The 20,204-nt window shown below is 44.6% G+C and overlaps 4 non-coding genes across 4 annotated transcripts; all 4 read right to left on the reverse strand.

Annotated features, from left to right (window-relative positions):
- Window positions 1-480: 480 nt before the first annotated feature.
- Window positions 481-553, reverse strand: trnav-aac (transfer RNA valine (anticodon AAC)). Its single transcript has one exon. It is a non-coding gene; the product is annotated as a tRNA-Val (tRNA).
- Window positions 554-3,959: 3,406 nt separating this feature from the next.
- On the reverse strand, window positions 3,960-4,032 carry trnav-aac (transfer RNA valine (anticodon AAC)). Its single transcript has one exon. It is a non-coding gene; the product is annotated as a tRNA-Val (tRNA).
- Window positions 4,033-7,439: 3,407 nt separating this feature from the next.
- trnav-cac (transfer RNA valine (anticodon CAC)) lies at window positions 7,440-7,512 on the reverse strand. Its single transcript has one exon. It is a non-coding gene; the product is annotated as a tRNA-Val (tRNA).
- Window positions 7,513-14,362: 6,850 nt separating this feature from the next.
- Window positions 14,363-14,435, reverse strand: trnav-cac (transfer RNA valine (anticodon CAC)). Its single transcript has one exon. It is a non-coding gene; the product is annotated as a tRNA-Val (tRNA).
- Between the last annotated feature and the right edge of the window lie 5,769 nt (window positions 14,436-20,204).

A 20,204-nucleotide genomic window follows, 5' to 3' on the forward strand; every position in this document is an offset into this window, starting at 1 on the left:
TGCCTACGTTTTGCTGAGCCGGTGCTTGGTTGATGGGGAGATTTGGCCCGGGTTGTGCTATTTTAGTTCCCCGAGATGGCCAGTAACCTGTTGATTGAGGCAGCAGACGCCACTTGCTTCTGACAGCGAGTAATTGGACAGTGCGGGTCAAAATATTGCAGCGTGCCCCTGTCTCAACGACTGTGGAGCTGGTGAAAGTGAATTGCTGATGTGCTTTTGCCTCGTCTGAAATGAGACTAAGATTCGCTGTTACTTAGCAAGCTCGGGTTGCATGTTTCTATTCTCATCTGAGCCAAATAAAGTGTCACTGCTCGGTTTTGCGGAACTTTCGACAGCATCAGGACTAGAAAGAGGAGCGAGTGCAAGGCATTGTGCACACAATGTGCAAGAGAAAGAGGGCTTTGAGAAATTGTGTTGTGTTCATGGGGAATGTCAATGATTGCATATTTCTTGCGAAGAAGTTTGGGTTCGTTTTGAAAATGTTTCTGCCCAGTTTTGAACTGGGGACCTTTTGCGTGTTAGGCAAACGTGATCACCACTACACTACAGAAACTCAACGCGTTACAGCGCTGAGGAAGCTGCAAGTATTGTTAAACTATACAGTCTTAATCGATTTGTGGTGCTTGTTTCATTGAAATGCAATTCCACTGTGACATTTCGCAAGGCTGCAGAGGTATTGACCCAGCCATGGACGATCAGCAGTGCACAACACATCGCCAGTCCATTCAGGCCATCGTACCATTGCCAGTTTTTTCAAAGACTTGCCACTTGTGCCCACTTCCTTAGCTCTGCTTTTCTTTGCCTCTCCTTTCATGCAATTATCCAATTCCCTTTTTTTAAAACTCTCCCTTAAGAAACTAAGTTTGTAAGAGGTGCAGCAGCTGCTGCAGTGTTAATGCACAGTGTGCCATCATTGACAAAGATTCCCTTCCCCAACCACACCAAGACATCCACTTGGGATTCTTGCCAACTTCTGGATTTCATTTCTCATTATTTACTGATTGCACTGACACATATTTGTGTTTTTAAACTCTTTATTTTGATCAAATGAGTCCTTATTTTGCTGAGTTGCTACATACAATGTGATTACCCTCGCAGTAGAATGCGTAACAGAGGCAGTTATATAATGGGGGCGAAGCTTCACTGCAGCTATATAATGTCCTGGTTGGACCCCACCTGGAGTCCTCTGCATAGTCTGGGCATGCCAATCTATATAGTATACAAATTGGCCTTGGTTTACAGGGCAGTTCAGATCCAGCAGAATGTTTGCAGAGTTCAAATGGTTAGATTAGGAAGCCATGTCCCCTCTTCCACAGAGACAGCTGTTGGTTTCCACCTGGTGCCTCACTTGTTTCTGAATTTCAAGGTGTAGAATGAAATCAAGCAACGTAACCCAAGTTTGCAATGCATTCCACGCAATCATCAAACACATCATTCCTGTCTTCCTCACCTTAGCTGCACAGCCCTCGAAACGTTGCAATCCATGTAACACAGTATTTGTTCCAGGTTTATGCTTTCAGTAGGATTATAATAATATCTGTGCCCTCATCTTGAAATGAGATTCTCAGCAATATCCAACACAAATTGAATTGCATAGATGACAGGCAAATATAGGAAAACAGGTCAGTATGCAACACAATTACATGGTGCCCATTTTCAGATGCACAATAGTCATCTTTTCCAGCAAATGAAAGAATTTTTCAGTGAATCATTTGCAAAGTCAGAGTTAATGGCATTTGTGCTTTTCTTTCTTCTTGTTTTGCAACATACTGGCGCCTAAATCCAATTCATGTATATTCATGTTTATTGGGGAGACCAAACGCAGACTGGGTGACCGCGTTGCGGAATACGTCGGCTCAGTCCGCAAGCAGGACCCTGAGCTTCCGGTTGCTTGCCATTTCAAGACTGCCCACTGCTCTCATGCTCACATCTCTATCCTGGGATTGCCTCAGCGTTCCAGTGAACATCAACACAAGCTCGAAAAACAGCATCCCGTTGACCGATTAGTTTAGTTTGGTGATACAGCAGTGAAACAGGCCCTTCGGCCCACCGAGTCTGTGCTGACCATCGACCACCCATTTATGCTAATCCGACACGAATTCCATATTCCTACCACATCCCCACCTTCCCTATATTTCCCTGCCACCTCCCTATACGAGGGGCAATTTATAATGGCCAATTAACCTATCAAGCAGCCAGTCTTTGGCATGTGGGAGGAAACCGGAGCACCCAGAGGAATCCCACGCAGACACAGGGAGAACTTGCAAACACCACGCAGGCAGTGCCCAGAATTGAAAGCGGGTCGCTGGAGCTGTGAGGCTGCGGTGTGAACCACTGCACACGAGAGCGTGCCGGACTGAATATTGAGTTCAAAAATTCCAGAGCATGACGGGGCCCCCATTTTACTTTCATTTTTTGTTATTTTTCATTTTTACATTTTTTACATTTTTTTGTATGTTTATTTTATTTCATCTTAGTTTGTTCAGTTTGCTTATCCACTGTTTTTTTTCCTGTTTGTACTTGCTGCTGTTCAATTTTCAGTCCATTAACAGTCCTCTCTGTACTAATGCTTTGTCTTTCAACACACCATTAACATATTGTTTGCCTTTGCTCCATGACCTTCTGGTCAGCTATTCTGTGGCCTTGTCCAATCTACACCTTCTCCTTTGTTATCTCTTGCTCCACCCCCGCTTTACTTGCTTCTAACCTTTGACATTTCTAATATTTGCCAGTTCTGAAGAAGGGTCACTGAGCCGAAATGTTAACTCTGCTTCTGTCTCCACAGATGCTGCCAGTCGTGCTGAGTATTTCCAGAATTTCTTGTTTTTATTTCAGATTTCCAGCATCCACAGTATTTTGCTTTAATTCATTGATATTCTTCCTCGGTTCAATATGAAGGAGCGCTTTGATATTGAGCGGAGCCGCAGTGCATCTCATTTTCAACGCCACCTTGTTAGTGTTCCTGTTACTTGCCGAATGAAGAACAAAATAAAATAATAATTTGGCAGGTCTGCCTGTTTCCTTAGCTTCAGTTACAGAATCAGCCGTGTCCGTCTTTAAGGGAGGCAAAGTACTCCCAGCGGCTCTGCGTGACGCTGAATAGTTATGTTAATCTGCATCAATAAATCCAGGTATGTCTCTGTTACTGACTGAACAAAACGCTAACAAATCTGTGAGCGACTGTCATAACTTAAATAACTTTTTCCCCTCTGCGTGTCATGAACCTTCACCCCTTGTCATAATTGCGGCTGCATGTTAAGAGCTGGGTTATCAAGGTGCTTAAGACACCAAGAATCTGCTGCAGCAGTGGTTAAATTGAAAAGGATTTTTGCCCCTTTTACCCAAGAAGAAATGTTCAGGAGGAGCAATTTCCCCCAACTTGTTTCCACCGGAGATTCATCATTGCAACTCAAAGAAAGTTTCAGTCACTTGGGTGTTCTGTAAGAGCTGCTCGGAGGTTCAGTGACCCGGATATCATGTGCCTACGTTTTGCTGAGCCGGTGCTTGGTTGATGGGGAGATTTGGCCCGGGTTGTGCTATTTTAGTTCCCCGAGATGGCCAGTAACCTGTTGATTGAGGCAGCAGACGCCACTTGCTTCTGACAGCGAGTAATTGGACAGTGCGGGTCAAAATATTGCAGCGTGCCCCTGTCTCAACGACTGTGGAGCTGGTGAAAGTGAATTGCTGATGTGCTTTTGCCTCGTCTGAAATGAGACTAAGATTCGCTGTTACTTAGCAAGCTCGGGTTGCATGTTTCTATTCTCATCTGAGCCAAATAAAGTGTCACTGCTCGGTTTTGCGGAACTTTCTACAGCATCAGGACTAGAAAGAGGAGCGAGTGCAAGGCATTGTGCACACAATGTGCAAGAGAAAGAGGGCTTTGAGAAATTGTGTTGTGTTCATGGGGAATGTCAATGATTGCATATTTCTTGCGAAGAAGTTTGGGTTCGTTTTGAAAATGTTTCTGCCCAGTTTTGAACTGGGGACCTTTTGCGTGTTAGGCAAACGTGATCACCACTACACTACAGAAACTCAACGCGTTATAGCGCTGAGGAAGCTGCAAGTATTGTTAAACTATACAGTCTTAATCGATTTGTGGTGCTTGTTTCATTGAAATGCAATTCCACTGTGACATTTCGCAAGGCTGCAGAGGTATTGACCCAGCCATGGACGATCAGCAGTGCACAACACATCGCCAGTCCATTCAGGCCATCGTACCATTGCCAGTTTTTTCAAAGACTTGCCACTTGGGCCCACTTCCTTAGCTCTGCTTTTCTTTGCCTCTCCTTTCATGCAATTATCCAATTCCCTTTTTTTAAAACTCTCCCTTAAGAAACTAAGTTTGTAAGAGGTGCAGCAGCTGCTGCAGTGTTAATGCACAGTGTGCCATCATTGACAAAGATTCCCTTCCCCAACCACACCAAGACATCCACTTGGGATTCTTGCCAACTTCTGGATTTCATTTCTCATTATTTACTGATTGCACTGACACATATTTGTGTTTTTAAACTCTTTATTTTGATCAAATGAGTCCTTATTTTGCTGAGTTGCTACATACAATGTGATTACCCTCGCAGTAGAATGCGTAACAGAGGCAGTTATATAATGGGGGCGAAGCTTCACTGCAGCTATATAATGTCCTGGTTGGACCCCACCTGGAGTCCTCTGCATAGTCTGGGCATGCCAATCTATATAGTATACAAATTGGCCTTGGTTTACAGGGCAGTTCAGATCCAGCAGAATGTTTGCAGAGTTCAAATGGTTAGATTAGGAAGCCATGTCCCCTCTTCCACAGAGACAGCTGTTGGTTTCCACCTGGTGCCTCACTTGTTTCTGAATTTCAAGGTGTAGAATGAAATCAAGCAACGTAACCCAAGTTTGCAATGCATTCCACGCAATCATCAAACACATCATTCCTGTCTTCCTCACCTTAGCTGCACAGCCCTCGAAACGTTGCAATCCATGTAACACAGTATTTGTTCCAGGTTTATGCTTTCAGTAGGATTATAATAATATCTGTGCCCTCATCTTGAAATGAGATTCTCAGCAATATCCAACACAAATTGAATTGCATAGATGACAGGCAAATATAGGAAAACAGGTCAGTATGCAACACAATTCCATGGTGCCCATTTTCAGATGCACAATAGTCATCTTTTCCAGCAAATGAAAGAATTTTTCAGTGAATCATTTGCAAAGTCAGAGTTAATGGCATTTGTGCTTTTCTTTCTTCTTGTTTTGCAACATACTGGCGCCTAAATCCAATTCATGTATATTCATGTTTATTGGGGAGACCAAACGCAGACTGGGTGACCGCGTTGCGGAATACGTCGGCTCAGTCCGCAAGCAGGACCCTGAGCTTCCGGTTGCTTGCCATTTCAAGACTGCCCACTGCTCTCATGCTCACATCTCTATCCTGGGATTGCCTCAGCGTTCCAGTGAACATCAACACAAGCTCGAAAAACAGCATCCCGTTGACCGATTAGTTTAGTTTGGTGATACAGCAGTGAAACAGGCCCTTCGGCCCACCGAGTCTGTGCTGACCATCGACCACCCATTTATGCTAATCCGACACGAATTCCATATTCCTACCACATCCCCACCTTCCCTATATTTCCCTGCCACCTCCCTATACGAGGGGCAATTTATAATGGCCAATTAACCTATCAAGCAGCCAGTCTTTGGCATGTGGGAGGAAACCGGAGCACCCAGAGGAATCCCACGCAGACACAGGGAGAACTTGCAAACACCACGCAGGCAGTGCCCAGAATTGAAAGCGGGTCGCTGGAGCTGTGAGGCTGCGGTGTGAACCACTGCACACGAGAGCGTGCCGGACTGAATATTGAGTTCAATAATTCCAGAGCATGACGGGGCCCCCATTTTACTTTCATTTTTTGTTATTTTTCATTTTTACATTTTTTACATTTTTTTGTATGTTTATTTTATTTCATCTTAGTTTGTTCAGTTTGCTTACCCACTGTTTTTTTTTCCTGTTTGTACTTGCTGCTGTTCAATTTTCAGTGCATTAACAGTCCTCTCTGTACTAATGCTTTGTCTTTCAACACACCATTAACATATTGTTTGCCTTTGCTCCATGACCTTCTGGTCAGCTATTCTGTGGCCTTGTCCAATCTACACCTTCTCCTTTGTTATCTCTTGCTCCACCCCCGCTTTACTTGCTTCTAACCTTTGACATTTCTAATATTTGCCAGTTCTGAAGAAGGGTCACTGAGCCGAAATGTTAACTCTGCTTCTGTCTCCACAGATGCTGCCAGTCGTGCTGAGTATTTCCAGAATTTCTTGTTTTTATTTCAGATTTCCAGCATCCACAGTATTTTGCTTTTATTCATGTATATTCTTCCTCGGTTCAATATGAAGGAGCGCTTTGATATTGAGCGGAGCCGCAGTGCATCTCATTTTCAACGCCACCTTGTTAGTGTTCCTGTTACTTTCCGAATGAAGAACAAAATAAAATAATAATTTGGCAGGTCTGCCTGTTTCCTTAGCTTCACTTACAGAATCAGCCGTGTCCATCTTTAAGGGAGGCAAAGTACTCCTAGCGGCTCTGCGTGACGCTGAATAGTTATGTTAATCTGCATCAATAAATCCAGGTATGTCTCTGTTACTGACTGAACAAAACGCTAATAAATCTGTGAGCGACTGTCATAACTTAAATAACTTTTTCCCCTCTGCGTGTCATGAACCTTCACCCCTTGTAATAATTGCGGCTGCATGTTAAGAGCTGGGTTATCAAGGTGCTTAAGACACCAAGAATCTGCTGCAGCAGTGGTTAAATTGAAAAGGATTTTTGCCCCTTTTACCCAAGAAGAAATGTTCAGGAGGAGCAATTTCCCCCAACTTGTTTCCACCGGAGATTCATCATTGCAACTCAAAGAAAGTTTCAGTCACTTGGGTGTTCTGTCAGAGCTGCTCGGAGGTTCAGTGACCCGGATATCATGTGCCTACGTTTTGCTGAGCCGGTGCTTGGTTTATGGGGAGATTTGGCCCGGGTTGTGCTATTTTACCTCCCCGAGATGGCCAGTAACCTGTTGATTGAGGCAGCAGACGCCACTTGCTGCTGACAGCGAGTAATTGGACAGTGCGGGTCAAAATATTGCAGCGTGCCCCTGTCTCAACGACTGTGGAGCTGGTGAAAGTGAATTGCTGATGTGCTTTTGCCTCGTCTGAAATGAGACTAAGATTCGCTGTTACTTAGCAAGCTCGTGTTGCAGGTTTCTATTCTCATCTGAGCCAAATAAAGTGTCACTGCTCGGTTTTGAGGAACTTTCTGCAGCATCAGGACTAGAAAGAGGAGCGAGTGCAAGGCATTGTGCACACAATGTGCAAGAGAAAGAGGGATTTGAGAAATTGTGTTGTGTTCATGGGGAATGTCAATGATTGCATATTTCTTGCGAAGAAGTTTGGGTTAGTTTTGAATATGTTTCTGCCCAGTTTTGAACTGATGACCTTTTGCGTGTGAGGCAAACGTGATCACCACTACACTACAGAAACTCAACACAATTGCAGCGTTCAGGAAGCTACAAGTATTGTTAAACAATACAGTCTTAATCGATTTGTGGTGCTTGTTTCATTGAAATGCAATTTAACTGTGACATTTCGCAAGGCTGCAGAGGTATTGACCCAGCCATGGACGATCAGCAGTGCACAACACATCGCCAGTCCATTCAGGCCATCGTACCATTGCCAGTTTTTTCAAAGACTTGCCACTTGGGCCCACTTCCTTAGCTCTGCTTTTCTTTGCCTCTCCTTTCATGCCATTAGCCAATTCCCTTTTTTTAAAACTCTCCCTTAAGAAACTAAGTTTGTAAGAGGTGCAGCAGCTGCTGCAGTGTTAATGCAGTGTGCCATCATTGACAAAGATTCCCTTCCCCAACCACACCAAGACATCCACTTGGGATTCTTGCCAAGTTCTGGATTTCATTTCTCATTATTTACTGATTGCACTGACACATATTTGTGTTTTTAAACTCTTTATTTTGATCAAATGAGTCCTTATTTTGCTGAGTTGCTACATACAATGTGATTACCCTCGCAGTAGAATGCGTAACAGAGGCAGTTATATAATGGGGGCGAAGCTTCACTGCAGCTATATAATGTCCTGGTTGGACCCCACCTGGAGTCCTCTGCATAGTCTGGGCATGCCAATCTATATAGTATACAAATTGGCCTTGGTATACAGGGCAGTTCAGATCCAGCAGAATGTTTGCAGAGTTCAAATGGTTAGATTAGGAAGCCATGTCCCCTCTTCCACAGAGACAGCTGTTGGTTTCCACCTGGTGCCTCACTTGTTTCTGAATTTCAAGGTGTAGAATGAAATCAAGCAACGTAACCCAAGTTTGCAATGCATTCCACGCAATCATCAAACACATCATTCCTGTCTTCCTCACCTTAGCTGCACAGCCCTCGAAACGTTGCAATCCATGTAACACAGTATCTGTTCCAGGTTTATGCTTTCAGTAGGATTATAATAATATCTGTGCCCTCATCTTGAAATGAGATTCTCAGCAATATCCAACACAAATTGAATTGCATAGATGACAGGCAAATATAGGAAAACAGGTCAGTATGCAACACAATTCCATGGTGCCCATTTTCAGATGCACAATAGTCATCTTTTCCAGCAAATGAAAGAATTTTTCAGTGAATCATTTGCAAAGTCAGAGTTAATGGCATTTGTGCTTTTCTTTCTTCTTGTTTTGCAACATACTGGCGCCTAAATCCAATTCATGTATATTCATGTTTATTGGGGAGACCAAACGCAGACTGGGTGACCGCTTTGCGGAATACGTCGGCTCAGTCCGCAAGCAGGACCCTGAGCTTCCGGTTGCTTGCCATTTCAAGACTGCCCACTGCTCTCATGCTCACATCTCTATCCTGGGATTGCCTCAGTGTTCCAGTGAACATCAACACAAGCTCGAAAAACAGCATCCCGTTGACCGATTAGTTTAGTTTGGTGATACAGCAGTGAAACAGGCCCTTCGGCCCACCGAGTCTGTGCTGACCATCGACCACCCATTTATACTAATCCGACACGAATTCCATATTCCTACCACATCCCCTCCTTCCCAATATTTCCCTACCACCTCCCTATACGAGGGGCAATTTATAATGGCCAATTAACCTATCAAGCAGCCAGTCTTTGGCATGTGGGAGGAAACCGGAGCACCCAGAGGAATCCCACGCAGACACAGGGAGAACTTGCAAACACCACGCAGGCAGTGCCCAGAATTGAAAGCGGGTCGCTGGAGCTGTGAGGCTGCGGTGTGAACCACTGCACACGAGAGCGTGCCGGGCTGAATATTGAGTTCAATAATTCCAGAGCATGACGGGGCCCCCATTTTACTTTCATTTTTTGTTATTTTTCATTTTTACATTTTTTACATTTTTTTGTATGTTTATTTTATTTCATCTTAGTTTGTTCAGTTTGCTTACCCACTGTTTTTTTTCCTGTTTGTACTTGCTGCTGTTCAATTTTCAGTCCATTAACAGTCCTCTCTGTACTAATGCTTTGTCTTTCAACACACCATTAACATATTGTTTGCCTTTGCTCCATGACCTTCTGGTCAGCTATTCTGTGGCCTTGTCCAATCTACACCTTCTCCTTTGTTATCTCTTGCTCCACCCCCGCTTTACTTGCTTCTAACCTTTGACATTTCTAATATTTGCCAGTTCTGAAGAAGGGTCACTGAGCCGAAATGTTAACTCTGCTTCGGTCTCCACAGATGCTGCCAGTCGTGCTGAGTATTTCCAGAATTTCTTGTTTTTATTTCAGATTTCCAGCATCCACAGTATTTTGCTTTAATTCATGTATATTCTTCCTCGGTTCAATATGAAGGAGCGCTTTGATATTGAGCGGAGCCGCAGTGAATCTCATTTTCAACGCCACCTTGTTAGTGTTCCTGTTACTTGCCGAATGAATAACAAAATAAAATAATAATTTGGCAGGTCTGCCTGTTTCCTGAGCTTCAGTTACAGAATCAGCCGTGTCCGTCTTTAAGGGAGGCAAAGTACTCCTAGCGGCTCTGCGTGACGCTGAATAGTTATGTTAATCTGCATCAATAAATCCAGGTATGTCTCTGTTACTGACTGAACAAAACGCTAATAAATCTGTGAGCGACTGTCATAACTTAAATAACTTTTTCCCCTCTGCGTGTCATGAACCTTCACCCCTTGTCATAATTGCGGCTGCATGTTAAGAGCTGGGTTATCAAGGTGCTTAAGGCACCAAGAATCTGCTGCAGCAGTGGTTAAATTGAAAAGGATTTTTGCCCCTTTTACCCAAGAAGAAATGTTCAGGAGGAGCAATTTCCCCCAACTTGTTTCCACCGGAGATTCATCATTGCAACTCAAAGAAAGTTTCAGTCACTTGGGTGTTCTGTAAGAGCTGCTCGGAGGTTCAGTGACCCGGATATCATGTGCCTACGTTTTGCTGAGCCGGTGCTTGGTTGATGGGGAGATTTGGCCCGGGTTGTGCTATTTTACCTCCCCGAGATGGCCAGTAACCTGTTGATTGAGGCAGCAGACGCCTCTTGCTGCTGACAGCGAGTAATTGGACAGTGCGGGTCAAAATATTGCAGCGTGCCCCTGTCTCAACGACTGTGGAGCTGGTGAAAGTGAATTGCTGATGTGCTTTTGCCTCGTCTGAAATGAGACTAAGATTCGCTGTTACTTAGCAAGCTCGTGTTGCTAAGGGGAACAGATAGGAGGTGGGGAACAGATAGGAGGTTCTGTGGGAACGAGAGAGACTCACGGTTGGTGTGTTGCCTCCCAGGTGCCAGGGTACGTGATGTCTCCGATCGTGTTTTTGGGATCCTTAAGGGGGAGGGGGAGCACCCCCAAGTCATGGTCCACATAGGCACCAACGACATAGGTAGGAAGAGAGATGGGGATTTAAGGCAGAAATTCAGGGAGCTCGGGTGGAAGCTTAGAGCGAGAACAACCAGAGTTGTTATCTCTGGGTTGTTGCCTGTGCCACGTGCTAGCGAAGAGAGGAATAGGGAGAGAGAGGAGTTGAACACGTGGCTGCAGGGATGGTGTAGGAGGGAGGGTTTTGGTTTCCTGGATAATTGGGGCTCTTTCTGGGGTAGGTGGGACCTCTACAAACAGGATGGTCTTCACCTGAACCAGAGGGGTACCAATATCCTGGGGGGGAGATTTGTTAGTGCTCTTCGGGGGGGTTTAAACTAAATCAGCAGGGGAATGGGAACCTAAATTGCAGTGCCAGTGTACAGGCTGTTGAGAGTAGTGAGGTAGGGGATAAGGTTACAGGGACGCAAGAGGGCACTGGCAAGCTAGAACTTGGTTTAAAGTGTGTCTACTTCAACGCCAGGAGCATCCGGAATAAGGTGGGTGAGCTTGCAGCATGGGTTGGTACCTGGGATCCTGATGTTGTGGCCATTTCGGAGACATGGGTAGAGCAGGGGCAGGAATGGATGTTGCAGGTTCCGGGATTTAGATGTTTCAGAAAGAACAGAGAAGAGGGTAAAAGAGGGGGGGGTGTGGCATTGTTAATCAAGGAAAGTATTACAGCGGCAGAAAGGACGTTTGAGGACTCGTCTACTGAGGTAGTCTGGGCCGAGGTTAGAAACAGGAGAGGAGAGGTCACCCTGTTGGGAGTTTTCTATAGACCTCCGAATAGTTCCAGAGATGTAGAGGAAAGGATAGCGAAGATGATTCTCGACAGGAGCGAGAGTAACAGGGTAGTGGTTATGGGGGACTTTAACTTTCCAAATATTGACTGGAAATACTATAGTTCGAGTACTTTAGATGGGTCTGTTTTTGTCCAGTGTGTGCAGGAGGGTTTTCTGACACAGTATGTGGACAGGCCAACCAGGGGCGATGCCACATTGGATTTGGTACTGGGTAATGAACCCGGCCAGGTGTTTGATTTAGATGTAGGTGAGCACTTTGGCGATAGTGATCACAATTCGGTTAGGTTTACCTTAGCGATGGGCAGGGACAGGTATATACCGCAGGGCAAGAATTATAGCTGGGGGAAAGGAAATTATGACGCCATTAGGCAAGATTTAGGATGTGTAGGATGGGGAAGGAAACTGCAGGGGATGGGCACAAACGAAATGTGGAGCTTATTCAAGGAGCAGCTAATGCGTGTCCTTGATAAGTATGTACCTGTCAGGCAGGGAGGAAGTTGTCGAGCAAGGGAGCCGTGGTTTACTCAAGAAGTTGAAGCGCTTGTCAAGAGGAAGAGGGCGGCTTATGTTAGGATGAGACGTGAAGGCTCAGTTAGGGCGCTTGAGAGTTACAAGCTAGCCAGGAAGGATCTAAATGGAGGGCTAAGAAGAGCAAGGAGAGGACACGAGAAGTCATTGGCGGATAGGATCAAAGAAAACCCTAAGGCTTTCTATAGGTATATCAGGAATAAACGAATGATAAGAGTTAGAACAGGGCCAATCAAGGATAGTAGTGGGAAGTTGTGTGCGGAATCAGAGGAGATAGGCGAAGCGTTAAATGAATATTTTTCGTCAGTATTTACAGTAGAGAAAGAAAATGTTGCCGAGGAGATTACTGAGATACATCCTACTAGGCTAGATGGGATTGAGATTCACAAGGAGGAGGTGTTAGCAATTTTGGAAAGAGTGAAAATAGATAAGTCCCCTGGGCCAGATGGGATTTATCCTAGGATTCTCTGGGAAGCCAGGGAGGAGATTGCAGAGCCGTTGTTGTTGATCTTTAAGTCGTCATTGTCGACAGGAGTAGTGCCGGAGGACTGGAGGATAGCAAATGTTGTCCCCTTGTTCAAGAAGGGGAGTAGAGACAGCCCTGGTAATTATAGACCTGTGAGCCTTACTTCGGTTGTGGGTAAAATGTTGGAAAAGGTTATAAGAGACAGGATTTATAATCATCTTGAAAAGAATAAGTTCATTTGCGATAGTCAGCACGGTTTTGTGAAAGGTAGGTCGTGCCTCACAAACCTTATTGAGTTTTTCGAGAAGGTGACCAAACAGGTGGATGAGGGTAAAGCCGTGGATGTGGTGTATATGGATTTCAGTAAGGCGTTTGATAAGGTTCCCCACGGTAGGCTATTGCAGAAAATACGCAAGTATGGGGTTGAAGGTGATTTAGAGCTTTGGATCAGAAATTGGCTAGCTGAAAGAAGACAGAGGGTGGTGGTTGATGGCAAATGTTCATCCTGGAGTTTAGTTACTAGTGGTGTACCGCAAGGTTCTGTTTTGGGGCCACTGCTGTTTGTCATTTTTATAAATGACCTGGATGAGGGTGTAGAAGGGTGGGTTAGTAAATTTGCGGATGACACGAAGGTCGGTGGAGTTGTGGATAGTGTCGAAGGGTGTTGTAGGGTACAGAGGGACATAGATAGGCTGCAGAGCTGGGCTGAGAGATGGCAAATGGAGTTTAATGCGGAGAAGTGTGAGGTGATTCACTTTGGAAGGAGTAACAGCAATGCAGAGTACTGGGCTAATGGGAAGATTCTTGGTAGTGTAGATGAGCAGAGAGATCTTGGTATCCAGGTACATAAATCCCTGAAAGTTGCTACCCAGGTTAATAGGGCTGTTAAGAAGGCATATGGTGTGTTAGCCTTTATTAGTAGGGGGATCGAGTTTCAGAGCCACGGGGTCATGATGCAGCTGTACAAAACTCTGGTGAGGCCGCACCTGGAGTATTGCGTGCAGTTCTGGTCACCGCATTATAGGAAGGATGTCGAAGCTTTGGAAAGGGTGCAGAGGAGATTTACTAGGATGTTGCCTGGTATGGAAGGAAGGTCTTACGAGGAAAGGCTGAGGGACTTGGGGTTGTTTTCGTTAGAGAGAAGGAGGAGGAGAGGTGACTTAATAGAGACATACAAGATAATCAGAGGGTTAGATAGGGTGGATAGTGAGAGTCTTTTTCCTCGGATGAGGATGGCAAACACGAGGGGACAGAGCTTTAAGTTGAGGGGTGAAAGATATAGGACAGATGTCAGAGGTAGTTTCTTTACGCAGAGAGTAGTAGGGGCGTGGAACGCCCTGCCTGCAACAGTAGTAGACTCGCCAACTTTAAGGGCATTTAAGTGGTCATTGGATAGACATATGGATGTAAATGGAATAGTGTAGGTCAGATGATCGGCGCAACATCGAGGGCCGAAGGGCCTGTACTGCGCTGTAATATTCTAATTCTAATTCTAATTCTCATCTGAGCCAAATAAAGTGTCACTGCTCGGTTTTGCGGAACTTTCTGCAGCATCAGGACTAGAAAGAGGAGCGAGTGCAAGGCATTGTGCACACAATGTGCAAGAGAAAGAGGGCTTTGAGAAATTGTGTTGTGTTCATGGGGAATGTCAATGATTGCATATTTCTTGCGAAGAAGTTTGGGTTCGTTTTGAAAATGTTTCTGCCCAGTTTTGAATTGGGGACCTTTTGCGTGTGTGGCAAACGTGATCACCACTACACTACAGAAACTCAACACGTTACAGCGCTGAGGAAGCTGCAAGTATTGTTAAACTATACAGTCTTAATCGATTTGTGGTGCTTGTTTCATTGAAATGCAATTCCACTGTGACATTTCGCAAGGCTGCAGAGGTATTGACCCAGCCATGGACGATCAGCAGTGCACAACACATCGCCAGTCCATTCAGGCCATCGTACCATTGCCAGTTTTTTCAAAGACTTGCCGCTGGGGCCCACTTCCTTAGCTCTGCTTTTCTTTGCCTCTCCTTTCATGCAATTATCCAATTCCCTTTTTTTAAAACTCTCCCTTAAGAAACTAAGTTTGTAAGAGGTGCAGCAGCTGCTGCAGTGTTAATGCACAGTGTGCCATCATTGACAAAGATTCCCTTCCCCAACCACACCAAGACATCCACTTGGGATTCTTGCCAACTTCTGGATTTCATTTCTCATTATTTACTGATTGCACTGACACATATTTGTGTTTTTAAACTCTTTATTTTGATCAAATGAGTCCTTATTTTGCTGAGTTGCTACATACAATGTGATTACCCTCGCAGTAGAATGCGTAACAGAGGCAGTTATATAATGGGGGCGAAGCTTCACTGCAGCTATATAATGTCCTGGTTGGACCCCACCTGGAGTCCTCTGCATAGTCTGGGCATGCCAATCTATATAGTATACAAATTGGCCTTGGTATACAGGGCAGTTCAGATCCAGCAGAATGTTTGCAGAGTTCAAATGGTTAGATTAGGAAGCCATGTCCCCTCTTCCACAGAGACAGCTGTTGGTTTCCACCTGGTGCCTCACTTGTTTCTGAATTTCAAGGTGTAGAATGAAATCAAGCAACGTAACCCAAGTTTGCAATGCATTCCACGCAATCATCAAACACATCATTCCTGTCTTCCTCACCTTAGCTGCACAGCCCTCGAAACGTTGCAATCCATGTAACACAGTATTTGTTCCAGGTTTAGGCTTTCAGTAGGATTATAATAATATCTGTGCCCTCATCTTGAAATGAGATTCTCAGCAATATCCAACACAAATTGAATTGCATAGATGACAGGCAAATATAGGAAAACAGGTCAGTATGCAATACAATTCCATGGTGCCCATTTTCAGATGCACAATAGTCATCTTTTCCAGCAAATGAAAGAATTTTTCAGTGAATCATTTGCAAAGTCAGAGTTAATGGCATTTGTGCTTTTCTTTCTTCTTGTTTTGCAACATACTGGCGCCTAAATCCAATTCATGTATATTCATGTTTATTGGGGAGACCAAACGCAGACTGGGTGACCGCTTTGCGGAATACGTCGGCTCAGTCCGCAAGCAGGACCCTGAGCTTCCGGTTGCTTGCCATTTCAAGACTGCCCACTGCTCTCATGCTCACATCTCTATCCTGGGATTGCCTCAGTGTTCCAGTGAACATCAACACAAGCTCGAAAAACAGCATCCCGTTGACCGATTAGTTTAGTTTGGTGATACAGCAGTGAAACAGGCCCTTCGGCCCACCGAGTCTGTGCTGACCATCGACCACCCATTTATACTAATCCGACACGAATTCCATATTCCTACCACATCCCCACCTTCCCTATATTTCCCTACCACCTCCCTATACGAGGGGCAATTTATAATGGCCAATTAACCTATCAAGCAGCCAGTCTTTGGCATGTGGGAGGAAACCGGAGCACCCAGAGGAATCCCACGCAGACACAGGGAGAACTTGCAAACACCACGCAGGCAGTGCCCAGAATTGAAAGCGGGTCGCTGAAGCTGTGAGGCTACGGTGTGAACCACTGCACACGAGAGCGTGCCGGACTGAATATTGAGTTCAATAATTCCAGAGCATGACGGGGCCCCCATTTTACTTTCATTTTTTGTTATTTTTCATTTTTACATTTTTTACATTTTTTTGTATGTTTATTTTATTTCTTCTTAGTTTGTTCAGTTTGCTTACCCACTGTTTTTTTTCCTGTTCTTACTTGCTGCTGTTCAATTTTCAGTCCATTAACAGTCCTCTCTGTACGAATGCTTTGTCTTTCAACACACCATTAACATATTGTTTGCCTTTGCTCCATGACCTTCTGGTCAGCTATTCTGTGGCCTTGTCCAATCTACACCTTCTCCTTTGTTATCTCTTGCTCCACCCCCGCTTTACTTGCTTCTAACCTTTGACATTTCTAATATTTGCCAGTTCTGAAGAAGGGTCACTGAGCCGAAATGTTAACTCTGCTTCTGTCTCCACAGATGCTGCCAGTCGTGCTGAGTGTTACCAGAATTTCTTGTTTTTTTTCAGATTTCCAGCATCCACAGTATTTTGCTTTTATTCATGTATATTCTTCCTCAGTTCAATATGAAGGAGTGCTTTGATATTGAGCGGAGCCGCAGTGCATCTCATTTTCAACGCCACCTTGTTCGTGTTCCTGTTACTTGCCGAATGAAGAACAAAATAAAATGATAATTTGGCAGGTCTGCCTGTTTCCTTAGCTTCAGTTACAGAATCAGCTGTGTCCGTCTTTAAGGGAGGCAAAGTACTCCGAGCGGCTCTGCGTGACGCTGAATAGTTATGTTAATCTGCATCAATAAATCCAGGTATGTCTCTGTTACAGACTGAACAAAACGCTAATAAATCTGTGAGTGACTGTCATAACTTAAATAACTTTTTCCCCTCTGCGTGTCATGAACCTTTACCCCTTGTCATAATTGCGGCTGCATGTTAAGAGCTGGGTTATCAAGGTGCTTAAGACACCAAGAATCTGCTGCAGCAGTGGTTAAATTGAAAAGGATTTTTGCCCCTTTTACCCAAGAAGAAATGTTCAGGAGGAGCAATTTCCCCCAACTTGTTTCCACCGGAGATTCATCATTGCAACTCAAAGAAAGTTTCAGTCACTTGGGTGTTCTGTCAGAGCTGCTCGGAGGTTCAGTGACCCGGATATCATGTGCCTACGTTTTGCTGAGCCGGTGCTTGGTTGATGGGGAGATTTGGCCCGGGTTGTGCTATTTTACCTCCCCGAGATGGCCAGTAACCTGTTGATTGAGGCAGCAGACGCCACTTGCTGCTGACAGCGAGTAATTGGACAGTGCGGGTCAAAATATTGCAGCGTGCCCCTGTCTCAACGACTGTGGAGCTGGTGAAAGTGAATTGCTGATGTGCTTTTGCCTCGTCTGAAATGAGACTAAGATTCGCTGTCACTTCGCAAGCTCGTGTTGCAGGTTTCTATTCTAATCTGAGCCAAATAAAGTGTCACTGCTCGGTTTTGAGGAACTTTCTGCAGCATCAGGACTAGAAAGAGGAGCGAGTGCAAGGCATTGTGCACACAATGTGCAAGAGAAAGAGGGCTTTGAGAAATTGTGTTGTGTTCATGGGGAATGTCAATGATTGCATATTTCTTGCGAACAAGTTTGGGTTCGTTTTGAAAATGTTTCTGCTTAGTTTTGAACTGGGGACCTTTGGCGTGTGAGGCAAACGTGATCACCACTACACTACAGAAACTCAACACAGTTGCAGCGCTGAGGAAGCTGCAAGTATTGTTAAACTATACAGTCTTAATCGATTTGTGGTGCTTGTTTCATTCAAATGCAATTCCACTGTGACATTTCGCAAGGCTGCAGAGGTATTGACCCAGCCATGGCCGATCAGCAGTGCACAACACATCGCCAGTCCATTCAGGCCATCGTACCATGGCAGTTTTTTGAAAGACTTGCCATTTGGGCCCACTTCCTTCGCTCTGCTTTTGTTTGCCTCTCCTTTCATGCAATTATCCAATTCCCTTTTTTTAAAACTCTCCCTGAAGAAACTAAGTTTGTAAGAGGTGCAGCAGCTGCTGCAGTGTTAATGCACAGTGTGCCATCATTGACAAAGATTCCCTTCCCCAACCACACCAAGACATCCACTTGGGATTCTTGCCAACTTCTGGATTTCATTTCTCATTATTTACTGATTGCACTGACACATATTTATGTTTTTAAACTCTTTATTTTGATCAAATGAGTCCTTATTTTGCTGAGATGCTACATACAATGTGATTACCCTCGCAGTAGAATGCGTAACAGAGGCAGTTATATAATGGGGGCGAAGCTTCACTGCAGCTATATAATGTCCTGGTTGGACCCCACCTGGAGTCCTCTGCATAGTCTGGGCATGCCAATTTATATAGTATACAAATTGGCCTTGGTATACAGGGCAGTTCAGATCCAGCAGAATGTTTGCAGAGTTCAAATGGTTAGATTAGGAAGCCATGTCCCCTCTTCCACAGAGACAGCTGTTGGTTTCCACCTGGTGCCTCACTTGTTTCTGAATTTCAAGGTGTAGAATGAAATCAAGCAACGTAACCCAAGTTTGCAATGCATTCCACGCAATCATCAAACACATCATTCCTGTCTTCCTCACCTTAGCTGCACAGCCCTCGAAACGTTGCAATCCATGCAACACAGTATTTGTTCCAGGTTTAGGCTTTCAGTAGGATTATAATAATATCTGTGCCCTCATCTTGAAATGAGATTCTCAGCAATATCCAACACAAATTGAATTGCATAGATGACAGGCAAATATAGGAAAACAGGTCAGTATGCAACACAATTCCATGGTGCCCATTTTCAGATGCACAATAGTCATCTTTTCCAGCAAATGAAAGAATTTTTCAGTGAATCATTTGCAAAGTCAGAGTTAATGGCATTTGTGCTTTTCTTTCTTCTTGTTTTGCAACATACTGGCGCCTAAATCCAATTCATGTATATTCATGTTTATTGGGGAGACCAAACGCAGACTGGGTGACCGCTTTGCGGAATACGTCGGCTCAGTCCGCAAGCAGGACCCTGAGCTTCCGGTTGCCTGCCATTTCAAGACTGCCCACTGCTCTCATGCTCACATCTCTATCCTAGGATTGCCTCAGTGTTCCAGAGAACATCAACACAAGCTCGAAAAACAGCATCCCGTTGACCGATTAGTTTTGTTTGGTGATACAGCAGTGAAACAGGCCCTTCGGCCCACCGAGTCTGTGCTGACCATCGACCACCCATTTATACTAATCCGACACGAATTCCATATTCCTACCACATCCCCACCTTCCCTATATTTCCCCACCACCTCCCTATACGAGGGGCAATTTATAATGGCCAATTAACCTATCAAGCAGCCAGTCTTTGGCATGTGGGAGGAAACCGGAGCACCCAGAGGAATCCCACGCAGACACAGGGAGAACTTGCAAACACCACGCAGGCAGTGCCCAGAATTGAAAGCAGGTCGCTGGAGCTGTGAGGCTGCGGTGTGAACCACTGCACACGAGAGCGTGCCGGACTGAATATTGAGTTCAATAATTCCAGAGCATGACGGGGCCCCCATTTTACTTTCATTTTTTGTTATTTTTCATTTTTACATTTTTTACATTTTTTTGTATGTTTATTTTATTTCATCTTAGTTTGTTCAGTTTGCTTACCCACTGTTTTTTTTCCTGTTTGTACTTGCTGCTGTCCAATTTTCAGTCCATTAACAGTCCTCTCTGTACTAATGCTTTGTCTTTCAACACACCATTAACATATTGTTTGCCTTTGCTCCATGACCTTCTGGTCAGCTATTCTGTGGCCTTGTCCAATCTACACCTTCTCCTTTGTTATCTCTTGCTCCACCCCCGCTTTACTTGCTTCTAACCTTTGACATTTCTAATATTTGCCAGTTCTGAAGAAGGGTCACTGAGCCGAAATGTTAACTCTGCTTCTGTCTCCACAGATGCTGCCAGTCGTGCTGAGTATTTCCAGAATTTCTTGTTTTTATTTCAGATTTCCAGC

Source organism: Heterodontus francisci, chromosome 22, assembly GCF_036365525.1.
Source record: "Heterodontus francisci isolate sHetFra1 chromosome 22, sHetFra1.hap1, whole genome shotgun sequence".
Taxonomy (NCBI): domain Eukaryota; kingdom Metazoa; phylum Chordata; class Chondrichthyes; order Heterodontiformes; family Heterodontidae; genus Heterodontus; species Heterodontus francisci.